This window comes from Papaver somniferum, chromosome 11 (genome assembly GCF_003573695.1).
Source record: "Papaver somniferum cultivar HN1 chromosome 11, ASM357369v1, whole genome shotgun sequence".
In the NCBI taxonomy this organism is placed as follows: domain Eukaryota; kingdom Viridiplantae; phylum Streptophyta; class Magnoliopsida; order Ranunculales; family Papaveraceae; genus Papaver; species Papaver somniferum.
Genome location: NC_039368.1, coordinates 50,726,471 through 50,735,271, shown reverse-complemented (window position 1 = coordinate 50,735,271; position 8,801 = coordinate 50,726,471). Strand labels below are relative to the sequence as shown.

Sequence of the window (8,801 nt, the reverse complement as noted above, 5' to 3'; positions counted from 1 at the left end):
AGGAGATTAAAAAGATATAAGCATCCCCTTTATAATTCCACAGCCACACTCACCACGTGCCATGAAATTTTACCAGGAAAACACTTTCGTCGACCTTGGAGAGATAATGTTCCAGTCTATATATTTTTACATGGTCTTTAAAACCTGGTGTCATGGAATTTGAATGAGCTAAAATACTTCCATCATTTATTGTATTATGGAAAGGTTGATCTCATATTAGTTCGTCAACGAAAAGGAATAGACTTCATCATATCTAAATTAATCCGAATCTTTTCACGACCAATTTTTTTCACCATTCTTGAAGAACCATTAGCAGGCCTACCATTTCGAATGCCTATTTTTGCAGCATACCAAATTCTTTGCACATACCTTTTCCTTACAGAGAAATGGTTGGAAACCTTATATAAGACACCTCTAGGAAATTTTTCACTGACAGCCTCATTGAATAACATTTGGCTGATTGATATTTTCTGAGGTGCAATATTCTTGTTCTTGTTGCCTTGAATATTAGCAAAAGAGAGAGATTCTTCTTCCGCTTGTTGATTCAAATTAGGAAGAGATAAAGTGAAAACATGATGAATATGCTCCTCATTTTGCATGATAATATTCTCTTGCACGGGTTGATTCAAATTAATTTAAGAAAAAATTGGAAGTGGATGTGGATTAAATCATTATCTTCCGGCGTCTCTTTATCTTTGGCCGCTAAGATTTTAGACACTAGTTTCGGGTATAAATTTTGGCTCCAAACGTAAAATTTAAACAAATAAGGCAACTCTAGAAATTATGAATTTTAAAAACTCAAATTTGTGTTTCTGATGTTTCACTGTCAAATGGTAAGCAGTCCAGCAAATATTTGGCTCCAAAAATAAAATTCAAACGAACAAGGCAACTCTTGAAATTTTGAATTTTGAATTTTGAAAATTCAAATTTATGTTTCTGGTGTTTAACCGTCAAATGGAAAGTAATCCAGCGGATATTTAGCTCCAAAATTTCTCACAATTTTCAAATAGAATTTGCTTTATTGTTTTTTTTATTTGCAGCGTCATTAATGAAAAGTTTCAAAAAAAATTTTGTCATAAATGGAGTATGTAGAAAATGTAAAGCTTCAAAGGAAATTTAAGCCTTTATTCTTCTTCTTCATGGTTTATTACCTTTATCACGAACGTTGTCTACTTTCCATAAAAATAACAATACACGTTTTACTTTCCATTAAAAGAGATGAATGAAAATGAAGATGTATGGTTAATTCAAACATGAGATTCAAACTAGCCATCCTTTTTGGAGTAGTCTTCATATTTTACGGCTAAAAGAAATTGGGTCAGCCATAAATTACGAGGAATGTTACTCCTAATTTCTTTGTTTTGGGATTACTTGTAGTATAGGGGTTAGATATAAAATCCGTATTTTACTCAAAAAATGGTGTTCTATTAGTCGTAAAAATTGTGGGCCAACATGCATAAACACCAGTTGTATCAAGTCAGGTACGAGTAAGTCTTAAATTTTTTAGTAACCCGAGATTTTTATTGGGAATAGGCTAACGGTAAAATAGGCAGAAATCTGGATTTTTTTTTATCAATTTTAAGTTTTTTCTTAATTTAAGATATTTTTCTTCCCCGCATATATAACTTGGACGGAGGGAGTAAAAGTGGAAAATTAAATAAAAATCGCTTGTTTTCATGGGCTTTAAAAATACCATTATCCTTTAATAATTATATCCCTCATCTTTTGGAGTTTCACTTAACAATTTATTTCCAAAATCACCCTCCATATATATTAGTAGATTGAATTTGAAAGTCTCTTTTATCGACCGTCAAATAAAAAAAAGTCTAAAGATGGAAATAGAGTTTGAGAAAAGACGAATGATGTCACCGGCTTTTGTACAACCGCCACCAACTTCACCATCTCCACAACCTCCACCAAATTTTGCCATCAACTCCATCACCACCTCCTATTCCCCAGTATCTATAAATTATCACTACCGATAATAACAAGATAGCGAGAGAGGTTTTAATGAATAGTTAGATCTTAGTCCACCACCGTTACCTCATAAAAAATCGATTTGGATCGATTTTCACTTGATTCACTAACTCCAGTTTTATTTATCTTCTTCTTCTTTTTATTCTTCTATGTTTTGAAATTGGTCGTGAAAATCAAATTCGATAGATCGAAATTGTAGCTCCCCCAAAGATAGCAGCTGACTAATTCAAGAGATTAACTAAATAAAGAGGCACTACGAATCTAAATCAAATACTTAAGCATTCAATTAAGAAATCTGATATAAAAACTTAACCCAAAACTAGTCCCGCTCAGAAATATATATATATACAAGAACTTCTCTCAAATGATACATATACAATAGTCGTTTGGTTTACAAATATAATATGCAACATAATAAACATAACAGAAGTTAAACAACTAACGAACTCGACCCTTGAAGCTTTCGCTGCGCAACTCTGATCTGTCTCTGAAACTGAAAGTGGGAATGGGTGAGCACATCATCCCTAAAAGGGGTGCCCCGCAAGAATAACATTTAACTTTCATGCAATCATTGAAAATGATTTGAAAACAATTCCTATTTTTCTAGACACTAAAACGCAACCAATTTCACATAGGTAAACAATCATGTATATGGAACTAACTCCTTCCAAACAATATATGATATGGTGACTCGTCCCGCACCTAGATAGCTATATGGTGAACTCGTCCCGCACCTATTAAGCATAGCTCGAAAGTGAGTAGTATAAATGAAGGAGCAACATCCTATATACCACAGATGGAAATTTCATTTCCAAACAATCAAATGGAAATTCTTATTTCCCAAACAATTCACGAAGACAAACAAAGCATTACAATTCCTTTCCAAGCAATGGAAAGATTAAAAGAAATCAACGGTACTTTCGGAATTTTAAATAAAACAATGCATGGAATACACAATCAGATAATGCATGAATTTGTTAAACTTAAACTTTGGTAAAAAAAACAACAATAATCACAAAAGAGTTAAAAGTATTCCCACCTCTTCTGACAAGCCACGCCTACCTCGAGATCCAAGATCCACCGGTTCATCCCTTGAATCGATTGTTGTTAATAGACTAACTGTTAATCATACAAGCACTCTAAGAATTTAGCCAAAAGACTCATACAAAGCTCATACAAATCTATCTAATGGTTCTAAGCCCATTTATGAATTTACACCTTTTATTATCTATCTTTACCATAACTAAGAGTTACTAACTCAATTAGGTTGATTTTATAGTCCATTAGTTAAGTCTTAATAAGATCTACAAATATGTATAAGAAACCCAAAGCTAATTCGGACCCTAAGGATCCAAACAATCAAATTATGAAAACTATGCCTAAGCCCAAGTCCACTAATCCGGTCCATTAATCTAAGGCCTGGTTCATCTAGTCAACTGACAGTCTCTAACGGTCAATTTAACAGTCAATGGTTTCTAACTGTTAATGTCTAAGTCCAGGTCAAAGTCCAGGGTCAATGGTCAAAGTCTAAAGTCTAACTTGGTCAACTGGGTCAAGACAGGAAACTCGGTGAGTCAACACGATCAGAAAGGAATCTAAGTCAAACTGAAACTGTTCAGTCAGACAGGCACAAGGTTCTTACCTATGTGGGATTCTAACATCAGTTCAACTTCAATCTATTTCCATACATCAAATCATTCATATCAATTTATAACTCTAAATTGATTTACAAAGACAATACAGTTACCTGAAATTGCAGTCCTAAGCAAGCCTCGACTGAGACCATCAATAACCCTACATTAACATTGCAAAACTCTAAGTACTCATCCATACTTCACTTCAGACACACAACCACCATCACATACACCTAAACCAACTTCAACCTAGTTATTCTTCTCACATTTCCAGTTCAACTCCAATATCCTCATCTATTACACAATACACTTCATTTAATCACCATCACCTGCAACATCTCATCATAACAATACCAACACCTATATCCCTGCAACTTCAACATCACCCTATAGATCCCTCATACTGTCATTCAACTTCATAACTACTTCATTCCTTCATGAACACTCTCATCCACTCATACATCCATAACAATTCCATTACCAACTGTAATTACATAACCACTTCCACCCACACAGAATTAATTTGCTGCTCCACCATAATTACAACTAAAACCACCATCCAAACACATAACAAAACATCTAAACACAGTTCATAACATTCATAATCATCACCACAATTTTACAATTATAGTTCCACTAATGCTTCCACCTCCAACACCAGTTCTGCAATAACAACTACAACTACATTCTCATATCTCGACAGTATCAACACAAGCACTGTTTCATTCATACACCAACAAAACCTCAGCTCAATTGTCATGTAGCTTCGATTCCCTGTAACCAAAACTTGTAATACCAAACACAAATTCATTTACTCTTTCTAAATCATTCATTTGACTCCATACCCATCACAACAACCAACAATCATAAACCCAAAACCCGCAGATAGCAACACATCAACACTTAAATAAAGATACAAACTTCAATTGAGTAAAGAAAGGTTTACCTCAGATAAGTTCTGCTCCAACACCAACCAATTCAAAACTCATAATAACTCCATCACCTTCTTACAGTCGTAATCAAACCCTAATTCTTCTAACAGCTTCAGGCATGATCCTCAATCGATCTCTAAACCCTAATTCTTAATTTAGGGAAGAACAAAACACAACCCTAGTTCATTGATTCATCACTGAATCCACCTCAAAACTTCAATTGAACATTTATCCATTGTTGTTCATCTAACAACAACCCAATTCACCTCTCAATTTCATACTAAACCTTAATTTTACAATCACTGTTATTAATCTTCTATCTCTGTAATTTCTCGATTCCTTATTAATTTCTCTATCAAAACATTACCACGATCTAATTCTTCATATCTTGAGACTCATCACGGTCTTAACAGATTCATCCACCTTTCTGGATTTCTTCACTCAAGAACAAACCTTAACTTCGATTTCAACTTCTCTGAGAAACGAACCTCTTAATTACAAGATGTTCTTCAACCTCTTACTCTAATTCAGATTAAACCCATTTAATTTAATCCACTAAACCGTCATCTTCATCTTCTAATTCTTCTTTGAGCCTCAAATGAAACCTTAACTCATTTATTTCTCAAACCTAAGTTTCTTCTTCCTCCAAACCCAAATCTTTGGCAGAAGCATCAGCCTTCATTAACCGCACAGATTATTCAACTGATTCTCTCGGTTGATTCTCATAGACTCTCGACGAAGAAGAATAGGGGAAAAGAATAGCAAGAGAAGAAGAAAGAAAAAATAAAATAAGAGAGAATGATTCTCTCTCTGCTCGATTAGGTGAAGATAAGGCCAAAGGAATTACTAGGACACCACTTTCTTTGGTAAAGGCAGCCACAACGTGCCCATTTTGCATCAATAACATTTTTCTGAGAAATGACGACTTTACCCTTCATAGTAATCTGTTGATATCTGCTTTGTACGGTATCCGAATGACACGTTCGAATAGTCCATTATGCATAATTTTTCGAGATCTATTTAGTGATACTAGTTTCGTATTTAAAACGGTGTTAGATTAGTTCATATTAATTAACATTTATGTTAAACTAATCGAGATATTATTGTCTAATACGTCTCTTGACTAGTCTAATAGCGTTGACGAGCTTGAGGGTCTTTACAGAAATATCTGATTTTAAGTGTCGATTTAGAGTATTTTCGAGTTGGAGATTTGCATGTTCGATTTGTTGAAGCTTAATAGGTTACCTGTGATTTTATGTTCATCATTTTGTTTCAGAGATTTTCAATTTTAATGTTGTGGTTGTTTCTGTGTTGATTCAGGTTGACTGTTTTGTTTTCTCTAATAACGATTTGTTTCGACACTAGGTAAGTTGTTTTACAATTTACAGGTGCTCATAACTTTCTCTAGAAAATTACTTTGAGATTTTTTATGTTCAGTATTATCTAAATGAGCTTGATGTGTGTATTTCAGATGGAGGTTAGGTTTTTGAATTGGATCATTTGAAATAGGATTAGAAGATGAATTTGAATTGGATTTTATGAGGTAACAATTGTTTTCTAGACTCTAGTTTCATGATTTAGTTTAATGTGGGGATTTAAACTTGGAATTTGGTAGAAAATTGTATATGGTTAAATCACAGGGTTCCCTTTTGCGTGCATGGAAATTTTAATTTGTAACATTGTTTAATTTTGTCTTGGTATGTTTGCTAGGTTATATGAGGAGATAATAACGTGAAGGAATGTTGGTAGTGGAAGTTTTACTACTAGCCATCGTTCTATCGTACTTTATGTTAGGGAGAAAAAACTTTTTCAAGAAGTAAAAGTACTTCAATTTTGTTAATAATTAAGTTTTTGTTGGAAACTAGCAGTATCAATGTTTTAACTTCCATAATTCGAGTTTTCAACTTTTAGTTCTATTTGACTTTCGATTTCTATTTATTTTACCCTTTTTTTTTTTGTTTCTGTCTCGGGAAGCTGAGAATATTAGGATAATGCATGGGATGAGAGTCTTTTAGTTGAGGAACAAGAAATTAAGGGAGATGACTATATGAAGATGAAAAGGAATAAGAAACAAATTAGGATTTTGAAATAAAAAATTCTTCTCAATCCTTCAAAGATCATCAAATTTAAATAATTTGAGCTCTACTCACAACTACTTAGTCATCATGGTCAGTTTTTTGTCTTTCTTTCTATTTTTATGAATCTGTTTCCTATGAATTTTGAAATATAGTTACTCGTAAGTGTTGGTCACATCAAATTGATGTGAGTATATATGACTCAACCTGACTTGTATGTCATGGCAATATGGAGATAAGGTTTTCTACATGGTGGGGAAAGAATCAAAATCAATCAGGGAGATCAGTCGTGGTAAAGAAATATTATAAATACAAACCCTCTTCACCAGATGAGTTATTCAAACTTATAGAGAAAACTATTAATAAAATGAATTATATTCAACTACGGTTTTGGTGGAATAAAATAGATGATAAAGGCCTCTTTTTAACTGCTTGGTATAGTGTGTGTAAGTCTATTGATGATGGTGGTTTAAACTTTCAGGGATCTGAGATGTTTTATCCATGCTTTGCTTGCAAAGTCAGCATGGATAATCTGCACTGTCAAGGATCATGCATGGTCAAGCTATCTTAAAGATAAGTACTTCAAAAAAAAACAATTCCTCTTAAATCCCCTAAAAAGGCGGACTCAACATGGTCTTGGAAAAACATTAGTTCATAGTTTGCTTTTATACAAAAATTTAGTTCTTGGTTAATTGGCAATGGTAAGAAAATTCTTATCTGAAGTGATAAATGGATATACAATATGAATAGTCCTCTTTATCCTTTCAGCAGTGCAAGTAATCCTAGAGAGTTCGTTTTGTGTCAGAGCTTATCGATGAAGACAACAAGAGTTGGAAAGTTGATTTGGTTATCATGCTTTTTAATCAGACTACAACCAAGAAAATCTTATAAATGATAATTCCTCCCAATAGCAAAGATAGATTTATGTGGATTTTGACAAAAATTTAGTGATTTAAAATTAAGTCAGCCTATCATGCATTATACAATTTGAAATATCACAATGGTCATGATGAAAATGCTTTCCCCTGTGACAACATCTGGAAAGAAATCTAAAACTTGAATACAATTCCTAGACTCAAGTTATTTGTTTGGAAGTGTGTCAAAGATATACTCCCATCAAAAGAAAGGATGAGCAGAAGACTACCGTAAGAAGATACCATTTGCAGTAAGTGTAAAGGTGAAATTAAAACTACACTGCATATACTCCGAGACTGGCCTTATGCGAGAATTGTATGGTTTTCTGCAGGCTATAAAATTGCAGATACTCAAATATTAGCTCCAAAAGATTGGATTTTGTCTTGGTTTATCAATCCAGATATCTCCATGATAGCAAGAATGACCACCAAAAGCTGGTTTCTATGGAGTGAGAGATGGTGTGCTGTCTCTAGTGACAAGCTTTCCTCACATCAACATATTACTCATGCGATCTTCTCAATAACTTTGATTATGTTTTAAGTAGTTCTAAAAGCTCTAATATGGTTTCTCTGAGACCTAAGTGGTCTCCACCTGACAGAAACTATATCAAGATTAATACAAATGCATCTTTCTGTCACATTACTAAATCTGGAGCGTATGGACTAATCTTCAAAAAAATTGCAGGTACACAAGTAACATCGAGATGTATCGGTTTCAATTGAGCACTAAACCTGAACACTTGGAGAGCTTAGCAGTCTTAGAGTCTGTGAAGTGGGCATTTCAATTGGATTGTAAGAAGATCATTATCGAATCAGACTATTTTACTCTCGTCAAAACAATTCAAGGGTTGGATGCCGATATGCCAAGGGAGCTTAGTGGAATAGTCGATGACATTAGTTTTCCTATAGCTTTTTTGAGAACCGGTCTTGTAAGCATACAAATAGACTCGCTAATACGTGTGCTGATGAGTTAGCTAAATATGCTTGCAAAGATAGTATCTCTAGTAGTTGGATGGTAGATCCTCCTCATTTCATGTTGAATCTTATTAATCATGACAATGCATAGTTAATATATTTCTTTACTTGCATAAAAATAAATACCAACATGACGATTAGATAAGTGTTACCATAAGCCAAATTAAGGTTGTGGTCAATCTTTACATGCGTTAGATGTACTTTAAGCCTTATCAGTCGGTATTCAAGTTTTTTCCTCAAACTATAAGTGCTCCATAACATTTGAATTTACGTGCTGAACGAATGATTATTTCG

General features: G+C 33.7%; 1 long non-coding RNA gene across 1 annotated transcript; it reads right to left on the bottom strand.

Moving 5' to 3' along the window:
- Positions 1-2,297: 2,297 nt before the first annotated feature.
- On the bottom strand, positions 2,298-5,336 carry LOC113323328. The gene is made up of 3 exons (XR_003347547.1): positions 3,725-5,336; positions 3,017-3,096; positions 2,298-2,470 (listed from the first exon to the last, which is right to left on the bottom strand). It is a non-coding gene; the product is annotated as an uncharacterized LOC113323328 (long non-coding RNA).
- Between the last annotated feature and the right edge of the window lie 3,465 nt (positions 5,337-8,801).